The 18794-nt window shown below is 33.8% G+C and overlaps 1 protein-coding gene across 6 annotated transcripts in view; it reads left to right on the top strand.

Moving 5' to 3' along the window:
- The first annotated feature begins 1067 nt into the window (after positions 1-1067).
- Mid1 overlaps positions 1068-18794 on the top strand; it is a 497044-nt gene continuing 479317 nt past the window's right edge. Inside the window, exons 1-2 of one of the 6 annotated variants that reach the window (XM_067773244.1) lie at positions 1068-1483; positions 1684-3558. The gene's annotated coding sequence lies outside the window, so the exon portion shown is untranslated. Of the gene's footprint in view, positions 3559-18794 lie in introns of all 6 variants that reach the window. The other 5 variants (XM_067773248.1, XM_067773245.1, XM_067773246.1 and 2 more) reach the window with 5 other exon arrangements.

The following is an 18794-nucleotide window of genomic DNA, read 5'->3' as shown; positions in this document are numbered from 1 at the left end:
TTAACCGAAACGAAAAGCTTTCGTTAACGTTAAAAACGTTAATGAAAACGTGATACTTTATGTTTGAATTGTGCTGGCAATGCTATAGCCATGGTGAAGCCGTAAGGTGGCAACAACGAGCGCACATACACACACAAACTCTATGTAATTTGTTTGTGTAATTCGTTGGTGGTAATGTCAAAAATACTCTGAGAAATGTTCGTACTGTCAAAATTCATGAGACAAGTTGCAATCAGCTTGGATAATGCTTTCACCTTTAATGACTCCGCCATCAATCAGCTTTGCCAGCATAGTTTGAAATTAATAATCAACATAAACGATTTGATTTCGTTTTGATATGGCAGAAAACGAAACGAAATCATTTCGTTAATTTGACGATCTTAACGTTAATAAACGAAACGAAATGACTTCGTTTCGTTTATTAACGTTGATTATCGTAACGAAATGATATCGTTTCGTTGGTTAAGCATGCCTGGGTTATACAGTAGTACAAAAAAGTTTTGAGCTTGGGTTTTTTAGAAAATATTTTTTTTGGAATTTTTCATTTCTATTCTTTCCATGGGTTTTTTTTATTATTTTCACAAAATGGAGTTCTTTCTAGCTCCTTTTTCCTGATTGAGTTCTAAATGAAATTTTTTTATAGGAAGGTGCACTGGGAAAAGTTTTATCGACATATCGGTATCTCGTTACACTTCGATTATTTACTTGGACAGAATTGGAAAGCTTTACTGGAATACGAATGAGTATCCAATCTCTTGTTTACAAAAGAGCGAAAGATGTTTGCTTAATATATGTAAATACATACATACATACATAAATACGTATGTCGATAAATGGGCGGTCAATTAACAATCAGCAGTACCAACTCTATACATTTCGTGCTCATCTGTTTCGAAACTGGCAACTCCTTCGTCAGCTGCGTACTACGTACGAGAGAGAAATTAACACATACTAGCATGAATTCGAGCAGCTGCGTTTACTTCCCATTGGTATCCATGTTTTCTTTCCAGTTTAGCGCCATCTGCAATTGTGGCGCAGTCAGTGCCATTTGGGGCCATCAGCTAAGAAGCAGGTTCGGTATATCCTGCGACGCGTAGTCGTTAAACAAAACCAAATAAATTTTAAAAATATACATATACATATACAAATATGTATAATTGCAATAAATATGCTACATATAAGTAGAAAATTACAAGAACAATTATAATCGTGATCTACATACGATTTGGACTTTTCTTTTCTTCCTCGTTGTCTATGAAATTCAATATTATATTAACTATGCTCACTAATCAATCGTACAATTGCTATTGAATTAAATCGAATAGAAAACGACAAATTGGAAACGAAGAAAATTCTAATGCGAAACAATGTCTATACACTCAGTAGTGTAAATTAACTGGACGAATATCTCATTGCGGAGTCATGCTTAAAGATATTGAATTATGTGTGATGGTTATATTCCTCATATTGAATGTCTCGATGTGTAAATCGGTTTTATAAAGATTAAATAAATAAAATCAATCCGACAACCGTTACTTCTTTATTTTTGATCCATTTTTCCATATTAAGAGTTATATTTACTCATAAAGTGCATATTTCACATAACAATAAATTATATAATTTTGGAGCATATGAAAAAGTATAGACGTGAGCGGCTTCAAACCTCGTATTCGCTTTTTTTAGTTTTACTCGGAGTCATATTTCCGTCCTGGACTTATGTAAAACGTTCGCAAACAGTATGATTATTTGGCAAGTGAAAAGTATAAAGTGTTAAATCATTAATTACCAAATTCAAACAAAACAAAAACCACAAAAAACGAAATTGCAAATGTCCTTCTTGTTTAATATACATACATATCTGTGTTTGTATGTGCGAAGATATGTGTACACATACTTATGAATGGAAATAATTACGAGTGCCTATCAAAATGAAAAATTCCAATAATGAAAAATTGTGACAAAAGTTGTATGAAAATATTGATTTCTAAAACAAAGTAAAACTGCGAAAAGCAAAATTTGGAAGAAATCCTAAGCTCAGAAAGAGAATAAAATAAAGTTTATATCAATATACTCCATACGTACACATATGTATGTAAGAAAGTATGTATATATGCATACATATGTATGTACAGTGCATTAAACGACGGAAATTTGCAAATGAAAAAACTAATTAAATATTGAAAAATCTACATTTTCTTCATACAACCTAACTATATTAACCCATTCTACATAATACAACATAACAAGGCGACGGTTGACTTCAATTATATAAAAATTTTGTAGATATACGGATTTTCATATTTAGGCGTTCGTTGTGTTCGTACGCGGTTCGTCCCGTTTTCGATTCGCTTCGTGCTTCGATTTCGTCCTTTATTGTAGTATATGTTGTTTTATAGTTGATTTTGTTACGCGCTCGTAAGTACTTTGGTATTTCATCTTGTCTCTACCGTTAACGTATCTCCCACTTTTATTGAATTCCTTTCAAAATGAGCTAAACAGTTCGGTATTGAATCACAGGAATGCCGAACGGAAGGGTGAGTTATTGTGCGGTGCAATGCAATGGAATGAACTGAAGTGGGGTAAATTTATTTGAATACATGGCGAGTATGGAAAGTAATTTCGACTAGAAACATGTATCGGTGAGAAAAGCTCTTGTGTATGTGTGTTCCCTAAACAAGTAGTATAAAGCCTCGGTAACTATAAATTATTGTGAAAAATTTAAGAGAAAATCATGTAAGCTCTCACGGAATACACGATTAAAAATTACAAAAGTGTATCCAAACTATTGGAAGTGAAAAAGCGCGTCGTATTTAGAGAGAATGAATGTACATGAGCGCAATAGCTACTATATAGCTATAAAAAAAAATGTTTTATTAAATCCCCGTCAGTATTGAAATTGTTTAATACTTTGTGGACCTCTATATGTGAATCTAATTTTCTATACGTCCATGCTAAGCTGATTTAAGCAGAGATGTACGAGAGTAGCAAAATATCGAACAAGTTAAAAATAAAAGAATAAAGATAGGAAAAATGGATATTTAGTTTGAATTAAGCACTACCCAAAATGTTATAACAAACAGAGTGTGAGCATTTAATAAGCTATGCAATTTCAAGGTTAGTTTCGTTTAAAAGAGAAATCAATATGAGCACTGTGAGTCTAATTGAAGTGTTTCTGAGGATATACTGACATAAATTTACCTCTCTTCAAAAAAACAAAAAAAGAAAAAAAAACTCGTTTCCTAATTGCCTGTAGTTACTAGTTTTGGGTACTTATCATCGATCGAATAGTTACATTCGTTTTGCTCGCATTACCGTTGTATATTTTGTTGTTATTGTGCAACATATCATCGCAAGTGTATTATATTTAGCAACGATAACTTTGTAATTTCGCTCTCACATAAATTTTAGCGCATTTAAAATTAGAAAATGTTCATTGTTACTATGTACACAAATTATTCAACTCACCATGAATTGCGAGGGAAAGGCAAATAGAACTACATAGAGCTTGCGGCGCTTTGAATGGCAGCTGTTATGGTTACAATTCTGCTCATGAAAAAGGTATAACAAAGACATTTATTCATATTTTCATAAAACAAATAGATGTTGTTGTTGTTGTAACAGTGCTATAAAAATAGATAAACTGTATTTCTGCTTCTTTTTTCGATTATGGAAGGATACAAAATTATGTATATTATTAGCTTGTGGGCTTGAAGAGATATTCTCCTGGAAGTTGGAACTATTACTAATGCAAGCTGGAAAACAATGATATATTTATTTTATTGCATTAACTATTAACTTATTTCAGTTTATTTGACTTTGGTATTGTTTCCACTTTCGGTCCACACTCGAGGAATTTTGTCTATAGCCTCATTGGCATTTATGGCCCAGGACTCCGATTTCCTACACCTAAATTCAGCGATATGCAACCGGTCCAATGTATTTATTTCTTACTTATCATGTAAACGGGCCTAATATCACTGGCCTAACTGTGCCCTCGGCCAGCCACCTCAACCTATCATGCCAAGTCATATTAATAAGGTCAGGTGACGTAGAGTTGGAGGTTAATAACATGAGAAATATACACTGTAGAGAGCTCCTATCCTGGGGGTATCTAATTTTTTTTCGGTAATTAGTTATTTACAAACGTCTTGAAAATGCGAATTTATTGCCTTAAAATTAAATTCAAACTATTGCTGCATTTATACATATTTTTCACAAATCCTAATGAAACATTTTGGTATCTACAAAGTGACAGCAGTATCTTCAGTTTTGTAGGAAATCAAGTGAAACAACAACTTGTGTCGTCATCATACCTATGCAGGTACGGCTTTTTTTTAAGTATTCTACATACAATATTGTAGATATTTCTCCTGAATAAGTTTTGTAACAAATTTTGCATTAAGCGAAGAAGAAATTAACATTTTAACTTTTTGCATAAATAGAAAGCTCATATCAAAATTATTCTATGGGCCGATTTCACCAACTCGACTTAGGCTAAAACTTAGTTGCAACTTAAGTTAGCCCAGATTTGAGGCAAAGTTTTATTTCGGTTTCACCAACTTAGCTACTAAGCCCATTTGACATACAAAAACCCTATCAGCTGTTTTATATATAGTAGTATTATTGGCTACGTTTTAATTACACGCCACCCTGTTAATTCATAAAATAGCGGGGTTGCTATATTTGCATAATGAAATAAGTATCAATACTGCAATTTAATTCGACTCCAAATTTGTACTACAGCAACACTGTTGAGAGTCGCGAATAAGCCAGCTGACAGGTAGGCTAATTTGTGACTCAGCTAAGCATTGGTAGTGATACAGAAAAATAACAAAATTTTACTTAACTAAGTTAAGCCGAGTTGGTGAAATCGGCCCTATGTCTTTAACTTTTAGTTGAAAAAAAAAGATATGAGGAAAAAGACAGATGCAAACACATTGTGTTCAATATCTCACTTTCAGTTGAAATATTGATACCCAAATCGTTTATTAGAACGGCAGACCTGTTGCTTAGCAGGATATCACGTTCAATACAACATATACAATTGCATGGCCGTAAGGAACGTGAGCTGGCTGAGAAGCTTCAGAAGTAAGACCAGTGCCGGATCCAGAGAGACATTTTTGGAGTGGCGGAACTAAAAATAAATAAATGTAAGGCGCGATAACCTCCGAAGAGATCTAAGGCCGAGCTTCTCTTCCAATTTGCGCCGTGCTCCTCTTGATTTTCCCTACAAATTGGCCGGACGGGACCTACATGTTTTATGCCGACTCCGAACGGCATCTGCAAGGCAGAGGAGTTTTCACTGAGAGCTTTTCATGGCAGAAATACACCCGGAGCGCTTGCCAAACACTCCCGAGGGGCGACCCCGCTTAGAAAAAATTTCTTCTAATTGAAAAACCTTATTTATAAAATTTTGATGTTGCTTTGTCCGGGGTGTGAACCCAGGGCATACGGTGTGGTATGCGGACCAGTGGCGGAACTACACAAAATAAAATTCGATTTTTTCGGTAACCTATTCCTATTTCCACCGTGGTGTGATGGTAGCGTGCTCCGCCTATCACACCGTATGCCCTGGGTTCAACTCCCGGGCAAAGCAACATCAAAATTTTAGAAATAAGATTTTTCAATTAGAAGAAAATTTTTCTAAGCGGGTTCGCCCCTCGGCAGTGTCTGGCAAGCGCTCCGATTGTATTTCTGCCATGAAAAGCTCTCAGTGAAAACTCATCTGCCTTGCAGATGCCGTTCGGAGTCGACATAAAACATGTAGGTCCCGTCCGGCCAATTTGTAGGGAAAAATCAAGAGGAGCACGACGCAAATTGGAAGAGAAGCTCGGCCTTAGATCTCTTCGGAGGTTATCGCGCCTTACATTTATTATTTTTTTATTCCTATTTCAGTCAACAGAAAAAGACAGAAAAAAGATTAAATTAGCATTGTTCATCCATTCTTTGGTCTATCCGTCCATGGAAAGTACATACATATGAGAGAAAAGGTTAAAGGCTCAGTCGACTTTTCGAAAAATATTAATAATAATATTAGTAATAGTAATATTTGAAATAGAAATCAATCAGTTTACAAATACCCGATAAGAAGTGAACTGCTTAATTCGTTAGAAAAAATTTTTTTAATTTTATGATGAATTTGGTAACTATGCCATGATCTATTAGTGTGGCTGAACATATATATTTTTATAAAAAGTACGGACACCAAAGAATCGTGCTCTTTTGTAAACCTATGAACATACGGAACCAAAACCAATTCAAAATTCATCGCTAAACATCAAAAACTTGACTAGTAAATCGATTCACGTAAAAATTCCATTAGTAAATAATGGAGATGACATAACTAAATGTACTCAAGCATGTTAACTTATTCATTCCGTATGTTCGGAACATTCATCTCGATTTAAGAATTTGTGGAAACGTTTTATTTTTCTAATATTATGTATATTAGGGTGGGTCGGTTTGTATGGACGAAAGTTAACCGATATTGCGCCATCGATTTTTCGATAGGATTTGGGCTCTGGAAAAAAAGTTCCACTACACATACCCAAAAAAAATTATTTTCGAGCCTGCGATTTAATTTTTTTGACTTTTTTCGACCTTGATTTTTAAGGTTTTTTTCATGACCTACTAAAAACAATTTTCATATGTATACCTTGTCCGACCCAAAAATGTCCGCTAAAAATGTTGGCGATAACAATTTTTTTTTCAAAAAAATTTTTCAATCAAATGAAAATTTTTTTAGTAGGTCATGAAAAAAACCTTAAAAATCAAAGTCGAAAAAAGGTCAAAAACTTTAATTTCGCAGGCTCGAAAATTATTTTTTTGGGTATACATAGTGGAACTTTTTTTCCTGAGCCCAAATCCTATCGAAAAATCGATGGCGCTATCGTTTAATAAATCGACCCAATCTAATGCATATACTTATTTAATATATATTCGGACCTCGTGAGGTAGTATCAAACGAAATTGTTCCGAATATTTAAATTAAGAGTTTATCCGGAACACTTCCATGAATACTCAACGGAAAAAAGCTTTCCGAATTTCAGAATAAAAAGATAAATACTCCCTGGATAGCAGCACCGAAAAAAAGCTGAACTCTTAATAACAATAAGCCATTTTCTTTTATTTGTATACCTTTCATGAACATGAAATGGTGTATTAACTTTGGTCCGATGTTTGTAACGTTGAGAAATATAGAAGATAGACTCACCATTAAGTATACCGAATTGGTCAGGGCGACGAACTGAGTTGATATAGCCATGTGCGTCTGTCCGTCCGTCTGTCTCTTTGAACGCAAACTGGTCCCTCAAATTATGAGATATCTCAACGAATTTTGGCACAAGGATGTATTTTTGTATTATATTAAACATTTGTCGGATCCAGTAGAATCGGACCACTATAACATATATCTCCCATACAACCGATCGTTCAGATAAGACGATTTTGGTCATTCCTGCCGCAATTTAGAAAGTATAAACACGAAACTCGGTGATATATATTATAATAAATCATAGAAGATTTCCTGTAAAAATCATTTCGATCGGAGCTATATATAATATATATCCCATACAACCGATCGTTCAGATAAGGGGGTTTTTGCCATTTTTTTATATTTATTTTAAAATCGTTTAGGTATGTACATCTGTTCACTATATATTTCTTATCTTATACAGCGCATTATTTGGAGATTACGAATAAGACTATTGTTCAGCCCCATTCATGAAAGGTATGAGTCCCGTCCTTACTTGTTTTTTGTCAGTTCATTGCGGCTGCTGAGTAGAGCATCACCCCATGTCGGCTGCCTGTTCAAAATCTTCCTATCTCAAAATATTTTTCAAATATTTTCCATTTCAGGATTTTTAACAAAAACGCCCTATATTAGAATTAGATTGAATAACCCTTATCTCTGAATGCTTTTCATTAACTCCCTCTTATGTCAAAATGCATTGAACTTATGCTCAGATAGGGAGTTTTTGAAACAAATTTTGAGATAGTGTATTTTTGAATAAATTTGTAACATACGGCATTCTTCAAGCAAATTGTGAAAGAATGACCAAACCAACATGACACTTTATCAATTCACGAAATATTTAGTAGAAAATGTAAATATTTCCCCCAAAACATGTTGGCATTTACAAATTTATTATCACTACTGACATACTACTAAATGTAATTTTCTACTACAATTTTCGCTGAAGGGAATTGAATTATTCCCCGTTTTCCTTATTCATAAAATCTCTGTCATCATTGGAGAGCAAAGGTCTAGTAATTAAATCATGAGCCTTTAAGTTTTATCTTGTTTTATTGATTTTTCGACAGGGTGGATAAATGATGTATATTGGAACGATTTTCCGTCATCCCTTGTCAAATTTGGTTTTGAGACAAACCGGTTTAGAAAATCGACACTGATTATGGCACAACGCCGAAACCGGTTTGTCTCAAAACCAAATTTGACAAGGGATGACGGATAATCGTTCCAATACACAGCCTTTAAGTTTCTTACGTTATGTCAAAGAGAAAGCTCAAACAACTGTCAAACCATGTGTTACGATATCTAATTTACTTAAAAACTTATAAACAACAGTTAAGTTTTTCAAAATTACTGATGCTGTTTTGCCAAATTTTATCAAGCTGAGAACGCTTGACATACATTTGAACATTTGAATAAATGTCAAAATAAAATAAAATAAATAAGTACGAAAGGCCAAATTCTTTGTAATTGTTTAAAATAAAATCTTTTTACATTTAAATAAATTTGATGGTCTTTGGAAGATTATACTATTTCCAAGGAAGCTTCTTTATCTGCCTTATTAGGGAGAAAACAGTGCCACAACTCGGATATGGAAGTCGGAGCAGATATTCTCAATCAATGTCCTCCATTGGCAAGGCCCGCGCGACATAGGAAATGTATTATAATTATTATGTATTTAGGCTTAAAATAAATTTTAAGACTAACAAAAGAGAGCACTAGCTCCTGTGTCTATCAGCTCTACTTAAAATTAAAGACTATTATTAAGACACTTAATGTTATGTCTCACTTTAATTATTATTCAAACAGTCTGGCAACAACACCAGAGTACTAGCGAGTTTTGCATATTGCTTCACATCCGGTACTTTACCTTCCTTAGAGTTAAATAAGTAGTATAATAAAGAAGATTGAAGAATAGCGCGTGCATATTTATTTCAAGTGAAATTACATCACAACAAGTGGCGACGAGTGAAAATAAGTAATACAGCAAATAAAATTCGAAAATAAAAATTGCAATACAATCCTTAATCATGGACAAGGACCAATTTGAGCAATTATTACAAGTATTTACCAAAACTCAGCGTGAGTTACTTCAACAAGTAAAGGCAAATTCTAACCTTCAACAGCAACAAACGTCACCGCAGCCGACGTCGCACACTATGCTGCCGCCATTCGAAACTTTCGATGAAAAGAAAGAAAACTTCAAACTTTATTTACAAAGATTCGAAAATTACCTCCAAATGAAAGGAGTACTTACAAATAAAACCTTATTTCATCAAATGCTGGTCAATTCCATTGGCTCTACACACTTTAGATTATTAGTATCGTTGATCGCGCCTAAAAGCATAACAGATCTAAAGTATGAGGAGGTGGTGGCGCAGCTAGAAACACATTTGTGTCCCAAGAAAAACATATTCGTAATACAGCACCGTTTCCTTTCAACATATCAAAACGAAGAACAATCCGTGGCAGATTACTCCGGCGGGACATAAATGATTGTGCGTTTATATCGGCATGTAAATGCCATGCTAACATTTCTAACATTTTTCTTCGTGCGCAGTTCATTAGAGGAATAAAAGATAACACAATTCGTGAGCAGCTTTTTCAATCAGAAGAGTCAGATTTCGAGAAACTTGTACAAAGAGCACTTGCTTTAGAAGCGTCCAAAATAGATAGCCGCGAGCTAAATTCAAAACCACAAACTGTCGTGAAGGATGTAAACAAGGTGCACGGTAGGCTCGCAGGTGCAAGTCGCAGTAGGCAGACGTCAAGAAATCGTTCATCATCAAGACAGTCGAAGTGCGCAAATTCAAAATTAAATTACAAGCAATTAGGCATCGACAACTTGTGTATTCGCTACGATAAGAACAATCACAAAACGAAAGAGTGTCGAACAAATCGACATAACCTCAAATGCAACTCATGTGGCAAAAGAGGCCACGTTCAACAAGTATGTATAAAAACGTTAATGAGTAATTCAAGCAACAAGTCGAGTCACAAAGCAGTTGATAGCGATGAGGCAATTCACCAGGTATACGGAATAAATCAAATAGTTGATCTTTACAAAAGTCATCATGGCGAATTAAAGGAAGACGTGGGTAAATATTACATTACTGTTAAAATTAATAGTCAAACACAAAAATTTGAAGTAGATTCGGGGGTAGGCTATACATTAATTCCTCGAAATGAATTCGAACAGCTCAATATCAAAACAAAACTTCAACCATCCTCAATAGCATTTCGTTCATACACAAAGAACGTAGTAGTCCCATATGGCAAAGTAAATATAGAGGTAGAAGAAACGTACGTAGTACTAAATGGGTATGATGCTCTTTTGGGTCGAATTTGGATTAGACATCTAAAAATCAACTTACAGCAAGTAGGCAATCAATGTACAAATAAGTTATCCAACTACCAAATCCGTAATATTTGTTCAATAGAAGACATCATTCACAAATTTCAACAAGTTTTTATACAAAAAGTAGGGTGTGTGCCAAACCTTGAAGTCACACTTCAACTTCGAAAAGACGCTAAACCGAGTTTTATCAAGGAGCGAGAAGTTCCATATGCACTACGCGACCGTATTTATACGGAGCTAAATGATTTAGAAAGATCGGGGATCATATCAAAAGTTGAAAGAAGTGACTGGGGGTCACCCTTGGTAATTATCCCTAAAGCAGACGGCGGAGTGCGACTCTTCGTCGACTACAAAGTCGGAGTTAATACACAGCTCGTGTCTGCAAACTACCCCATACGTCGCATTGACGAAATTTTGAACAATCTCAAAAGTTCCAACTATTTTTGTAGGCTTGATTTATACAAAGCGTATTTACATCTTCAAGTAAGTGAAGAATCTAGCATTATCCAAACAATATCTACGCATAGAGGCACGTATAAGGTAAATAGGCTTTCATTTGGTATCAAAACGACACCAGCTGAATTTAATCGCATTTTTGAGCAAATATTATCTGGATTAAAAAACACATGTCGTATTTCGACGATATCATCGTACATGGAGCTACAAAAGAAGAGTGCGCAACTAATCTAATCGAATGCCTTCAACGCTTTAAGGAACATGATTTACTTTTAAATAAAAATAAATGCTCATTTTTTCAAACTAAGATCGAATATTTGGGTCATGTTGTTCAATATAATAGAATTTCAAAATCACCATCAAAAATTCAAGCGATAATAAATATGCCACGACCCGATAAGCAAGACGATGTTAGACGATTTTTAGGAATGGTTACGTACCACTCCAAATTTATTCGAAACTTATCTACAATCACGTTTCCACTACGACAACTACTACAAACCCACACAAAGTTTTTTGGTCTTCCGGTTGCGAGGCAGCATTTTTAAAACTTAAAGAAATTATCGACAGTGATACCGTGCTAATGCCTTTCAATCCCGAACTGCCAGTAATAGTAGCATGCGACGCAAGTCCTACGGGAATCGCAGGTGTGCTTTCGCACATGAAGGATGGCCTAGGGCATCCCGTCGCTTTTGCATCCAGATCATTGACTGCCGCTGAAAGGAATTACAGCCAGTTAGATCGAGAAGCTTTAGCCATTGTATTTAACATCAATCACCATTTTATGTATCTATACGGAAGGAAGTTTAAACTCATTACCGATAATCGACCACTTACGCGAATTTTTCATCAGCACAGTAAAATGCCCGCAATAACAGCATCACGGTTACTACGTTATGCTGAATTTCTATCAAGTTTCAACTATGAAATAATCTACTAAAAGGGTTCAGAACACACTAATGTCGATTGTTTATCCCGCGCAGCGCCAACTCTAACAAAACCATCTACAGACAAAATTATCAATGAAGAAGTAAATGAATTATGTTCAGTATCAATTTTTGAAATTTCAAGTGAGTTCATAAATGCGGAAATTCTAGCGTCAGAAACTGATAGAGATCCAGACCTATCTAAACTTAAGTCAAGTTTACTTAACAATTATGAAAATGAAGATGTATACACACTTAATAATGGAATTAACTTTAAAGGTCAAAGAGTGTTGATTCCGAAAAAGCTACAACCGAAAATACTACAAGAACTTCACCATACCCATCCGGGAATAACTAAGATGAAACAGCTTGCTAGAAGATATTGCTTTTGGAAAGGCATCGATCGTGACATTGAAACAACAGTCAAGTCTTGCGAAGCTTGCATGAAAGTCCAGTCTAAACCCGCAAAGGTACCACTCCATCCTTGGGAGGAGCCAGATGCAAATTGGGACCGAATACACATAGACTATGCATGCCCATTTCAAGATAATTTTTTCCTAATCATCATGGATGCGAAATCCAGATGGGCAGAAGTGCGAGTGTTACGCGATGCTCCTACGATCACAACAACAACAAATCTACTTTCAAATATATTTGCGTCTCACGGCTTTCCTTCGATAATGGTATCCGACAATGCAACCATCTTCACAAGCGATCAATTCAAAACATATTGCAGTACCAACGGAATTTTTCAAAAACTTATAGCACCAGGGTATCCTAGCACAAATGGATTAGCGGAACACAATATCCAAACTCTCAAACCAAAATTGAAGGCGATGTCAGCAGAGAATTTCAAAATTATTGTTCAAAAAAGGATTTGAAAATAATTTTGTTATTTTAAGAACAATTTTTTTATTCTATATTTTTTCAGTTTGAAATTTGAAATGAACAAATTTTTCTTGGCGTTGCGCATATTTATAACATTTGTAATACTTCAATATTTTTCTTCAAAATACATTCTCAGATAACATAACATTTTTATCAAGTAACAAATATTAAAGTATGTTAGATATCCAATAGTATTTTAATAATGTGTACAAAAGATGGGACTTATACCATAGTGAATGATTAACTAAGTGATAAACAAAAAGAATCTATAATCTTTTCTGATTCATATATAACACCTCCCTCCGAAGATGCGTTCCAACTATGGAAATATTTATAAGTCACAACTTTTTCACACGATCTTTACAATAAAAATAATTATATTTAAAACTGAAATTGAAATTAATGAATTCTATTAAATTATATAGTTTCTTAAATAATTAGTGTCAGTAGTTTTTGTAATATTATCAACATATAATATAATAGTTCAATTCATTTATATACATGTTTGCATATTTATATGTAGATTAACTTCATATTAAAATCTTATTTATTTTATAAAGCTAAATATTTGTACGTATAAAGGAATTAAAATTTGATTCTGCATAGTATTTATATGTTTATGTTGATTTGTTGTTAGGTAAAATCTTTTGTTTCAATTTCATTAGTATTATTTTTTAGTTTTACACTCCCCTTGCACTAGTTCTTTGTCGAAATAGTTTGTCCAATATTTTTCCTAAAAATATTTTAACCTCACTTATAATTTATTAATTGTGTTTAAATTGTTAAAAATTTTGTTATGCTATCGAGCCTCGATTTACAATATTAGATTCATTGTCATCATTATTTCCAACATCACCTATAGATTTTGTAGAAGTATTTTGATACCTCTTCAGTTTTCTGAACTGATCTTTGTAAAATTTAGTAGGTTTAGCATGCCTAGAAGTTTTAACTTTATATTCTCTATCCTGTTTTTCTATTACCTTTGCTTCCAAATATCTAGGTGCAGTTTTATTTGCAGTGCGCGCTTTATAATCGATTACTATTGTTTCATCAATAGGTTTGTCTATCCTATTTTGCTTCTCATTAATTTTGTTAATTACTTGATCCTTTTTATTTTCTAATCTTTGATAAATAACTTCATTATTCACAAGTCCGTGATGAATATTAATTGGTTTTTCTTTGGTAGATAAATGGATTAAGTTATTATAATCTGCTAGTGCTTTGTAAACATTGTTTGTTTTTAAAATGATGTCATTGATTGATTCTCTATGTTTCAAAATTCGAATATTTTCATTTAAGGTACTATGAAATCGCTCTATGTCGGAATTACCGGTATGTCGATTAGGAGTTGTAAAGTGATATTGAATATTAAGATTCTCAAGAAATTCTAAAAATGGTAGTGTTTTAAATGTTGTTTCATTATCGAGAGTAATCAAGTTGGGTTTATTCATATAAGAAAAAATTTTAGTCATGACATTGATTAAATTTATGAAACTGTTTTCATCGTAAGGTTCTATAGCCGCAATTTTAGAAAATTTATCTATTATAGTAATATATTTTTCGTTATTATTAAGGTACCAAATGTCCATGTGATAGTGTTGAAATGGTTGTGTAGGAGTGGGTGTTTTCTCATATGGTAACTTAATTGGATTTCTTTCAATTTTCTTTGAACATATTTTGCAATTGTTAACAATTTTAGTGATTTTTTCTTTTAGATTTGGAAAATAAATTTCCCTTCTTAATTCTTCATATGTTTTATCTATGCCTGGATGATTATATGTTTCCCTGTGTTTTTGAAGAATTATTTCAAATGTTTTTTCTTCTGAATATTGTGGTAATACCTTTGAACACCTATATATTTTATTTGGGCAGGATTTTAGATCATTATATAAATTTTGAAAATCTCTGAATACATCATCGTTATCAAAGTATATGCCTGTGTTGTTTGTTCCACAATTTTTCAATATTTCCTTCAACTGGTTTCTAGAGTATGTAGGTTGTTTAAATATAACTGTATCGCAGAGCGATAAATCTTCTGTGGTTAATACTAAAATTCGTTTTTTAAACATATTGAGCGACTTTTCACTTATTCTAATCCCTTTTATAGAATCATCCTGTGCGCTATGAACAGTTTCTAATTCTTTGGTTTCTTGTCTATTGCTCTGATAATGTACTCGTATCATATGTTGCCTAAGTGTATCTATGCGCTTATAACGTTTATTACATAAAGAGCATATATTGTTACGATTTTCACATTCTTCTTCATGTCGCACTTTACTTTCATCATTTTTAAGCTTGGCTCTGCAATACTGGCATTGGTATACTTTTTTTTTGTGCAAGATTATGTGGTTATTTAAACTATGCCTATCTATAAAAGATTTACTACATTGTTCACATTCGAATACATTTACTTCATTTAAACTAATTTTTACTCTAGACAATGCATCTGCTACCTTATTCTCTTTACCTTCTAAGTATGTAATATCAAAATCATATTCACTAAGTAAGATTTTCCATCTCTGAATTTTAGAATTTGGCTCTTTCAAATTAGTTAACCAAATCAATGGCCTATGATCAGTTTTTAACTGAAACTTTCTTCCCCAAGCGTTGCGCATATTTATAACATTTGTAATACTTCAATATTTTTCTTCAAAATACATTCTCAGATAACATAACATTTTTATCAAGTAACAAATATTAAAGTATGTTAGATATTCAATAGTATTTTAATAATGTGTACAAAAGATGGGACTTATACCATAGTGAATGATTAACTAAGTGATAAACAAAAAGAATCTATAATCTTTTCTGATTCATATATAACAAGAGCCAGGCTCTATACACCACAAAATTAACGAAATTATGCAAAGATACCGCACAACACGACTTAATTTCGGAAAAAGTCCAGCAGGATTATATCTGAATCGACGAATTCGAATCCGGTTGGATGCGTTAAAACCAAACACGGAAAACAAATCAACTAACCATATTCCAGGCGTGCGTCAACTAAGCGTGGGAGAAAGAGTTCAGGCATTATTCACAAGAACTAACAAAACGACATGGAAAACAAGTACCGTTCTCAAAAGGCTTGGTAATCTCCATTACTTAGTTAAACTAGATGACGGCTACGAAATAAAACGACACATTGATCAATTGAAATCCACCAAGGTTCAACAACGAAGAGTTCATTTTTCTCCAGATATTGAAGAAGGCACTTCAACACAACCGTCCAACGATTATAGTCAATACAATTTTGAGCCAATTATTCCACAAGTTCAACTCGAGTCAAACAACCAACCAACTGAACTGTCAAACAATCAAGGGACGCCTGATGAAGCGCAAAGAGGTCAAGAACCAGTCGTCCGTAGATCTGCACGTTCGAAGAAGAAACCTCGACACTTAATAGACTACGTATAGAAAAAAAATTTCAATGTTTACTCGAATTCATGTACATATATATTTAATATTCAGATATGTAAATCAATCATATATTAATTAATTTATCGCATAATGAGTCCAATTAAGCGTGGGAGATTGTTATGTCTCATTTTAATTATTATTCAAACAGTCTGGCAACAACACCAGAGTACTAGCGAGTTTTGCATATTGCTTCACATCCGGTACTTTACCTTCCTTAGAGTTAAATAAGTAGTATAATAAAGAAGATTGAAGAATAACGCGTGCATATTTATTTCAAGTGAAATTACATCACAACACTTAATATTTACAACTTGGAGCTTAAAAAAATATATTAATACTACTACTACTATTACTACTACTATTTACAACTTAAAGCTAAATAATTTCTATTTTTTTACTAATTATGTATTCTTATAATGAGAGTTAAAATATGTATTCATATGTTGTGTTTACAATTTTAGCCTGATTTTCTTTACATATTGATACATGTCGTTGATGTTTTTATATGATGGATTTTTTAATATTTCCATTGCGCTGTTGTTACCAAAACCCTCATTTCTGATATCAGCCAAGTGCGAGCAGTCATACAAAATATGAGAAATAGTTAAACGCGCTCCACAAGAAACACAATTCAATTTTACTGCTGTCAAAAATATTTTGATGTGTTGCGTTTGTGTGTCCCAGACAGACGCAGTCCTGAAAATGTTCGTATTTTATATTTACTTGCATCAGTTGGGTATATATGGATATAGATGGAGAAATCGCTTTTATTTTTTTCTTTGAAAAATACTTTCACACATCTTTTAATGTCTATTTTTTCAATAACTGGATCAGTTGTGATTGGTGCAGAGCATGCGTATTTCGCTGCAATGTCTGCTTGTTCATTGCCTTTTATTCCAACGTGACTTGGTACCCAGAACAACAAAAGCTCTATTGTGTTATTTTTAAGAATATTTCTTATTATTTTTTGTATGATGTTCCAGTTTACACAATTCAACAGATTGCCCGAGATTACCGTGATGAAAATGAACATCGCGCTAGTATACGTTTTAATGCCTTGCCATTCAACACCGTATTACAGCCACATTCATGAAAATGTGACAATGCGCTTCCTCACATGCGAGCCTAATTTACAAAACGTACCCGATTATGTTGATGAGGCCGATCAGTTTTATAAGTCGCCAGTACATTGGTTGCGCTCACATATTCCTTCACATCCACGCTCTGCAATGCCCCCGCATATTGTACTGTTTGAACCTTTGGTTCCAGTAATAAATGAATTTTTTAATTAATTATAAAGTTATACAAAAAAAAAAAAGGCTTTTCTAACCATTTATATATTTTTTTTGAACATGGGGTTGGGTTTTAATTCAAAAATTATGAATGACTTCTGCATTTGTATGATGTCATTCCTACTGCCCCTTCCGGAAATAATTTCAAATGAAAATAATCTGTAGATAGAAGACAGTGACCACCCGGCTAACGCCGGTTCGATGGATACTTTGAGTTCAATTTCTCCTCTTCGTATTTCAAGCACCAAATAGGTGTGCAAAGGAGTTTACGTTACTTCCTTTATGATGCGTTTTAGGGAAAAAAATATTGTCTCTATTCGTAACATTACCAACATGCTTTTCTGTGAATGTTTTTGACTAATTTAAAATAAACTTGCTGTGCTAAAACGTAAGCTTTGAAGGCAAGTGTTACTAAATAATTTAGTTGTGCAGATAATTTGTAAATATTTACAATCGGGACGAGAAAACTATTGCTCAATATTTTCTCGACTAGGCAAATTTCGAACTATTTCCCTAAACGTTTGTTCATAAGAGAGAATTACTCGTTGATTTAGTTCGTTTGTAACAATCTGCTTCTGCTACTTTGTGAGGCTTATTAGAGCATTATTTACCATAAGGAGTACCATGAATTAATTACTTTTGCAATGATGGAACGGCGAATTCATTTGACACTAAGAAGCCCTTGTAGTGTTTATACCTCTTATACCGCTGCTGTCTTAATTATGTATTCTACATTGATGATAAGCTAAAGAGAGTTTCCATTCCTCTTAAAAGGTTTTTTTTGTTTTTAAAGAATTTTTTTTTTCTGATTATTTTGACAAATTCGTGTTGGCCTCGTGCCTTTGGCCGGGTGCATATGTTCTGTGGCAGATGGAAGATCTGCGTTAGGGTTCGGGTGTCCTCGCTCGGGGTGAGCGAGTGAATTTTGGGTTGATTTTTTTTTTTTTGAAATTTGTTTAAAATTTTAATGGGCCGAATGCCTTTAGGTTCTGTGGCCTCGTTTCGGTGAACGAGCGCTGGGGTTTTGGACATCTCTTTTTCTCGACGGAACTCTTCCATCTTTCTGCTAGGGCTTCCCCCGTCTCCGTCACCGCGATAGCGTAAGTGTCGGGTATTGTGTTTACTCACGTGGCGAGCCCGGGGATTCCGTTGTGGCACATTGTGAATTTTAAAGTTAAAAGTAGAAAGTGTCGAGTGCCTTA

The sequence above is a fragment of the Eurosta solidaginis genome, chromosome 3, assembly GCF_040869045.1.
Source record: "Eurosta solidaginis isolate ZX-2024a chromosome 3, ASM4086904v1, whole genome shotgun sequence".
In the NCBI taxonomy this organism is placed as follows: domain Eukaryota; kingdom Metazoa; phylum Arthropoda; class Insecta; order Diptera; family Tephritidae; genus Eurosta; species Eurosta solidaginis.
This window is presented reverse-complemented; position numbering and strand designations above follow the sequence as displayed.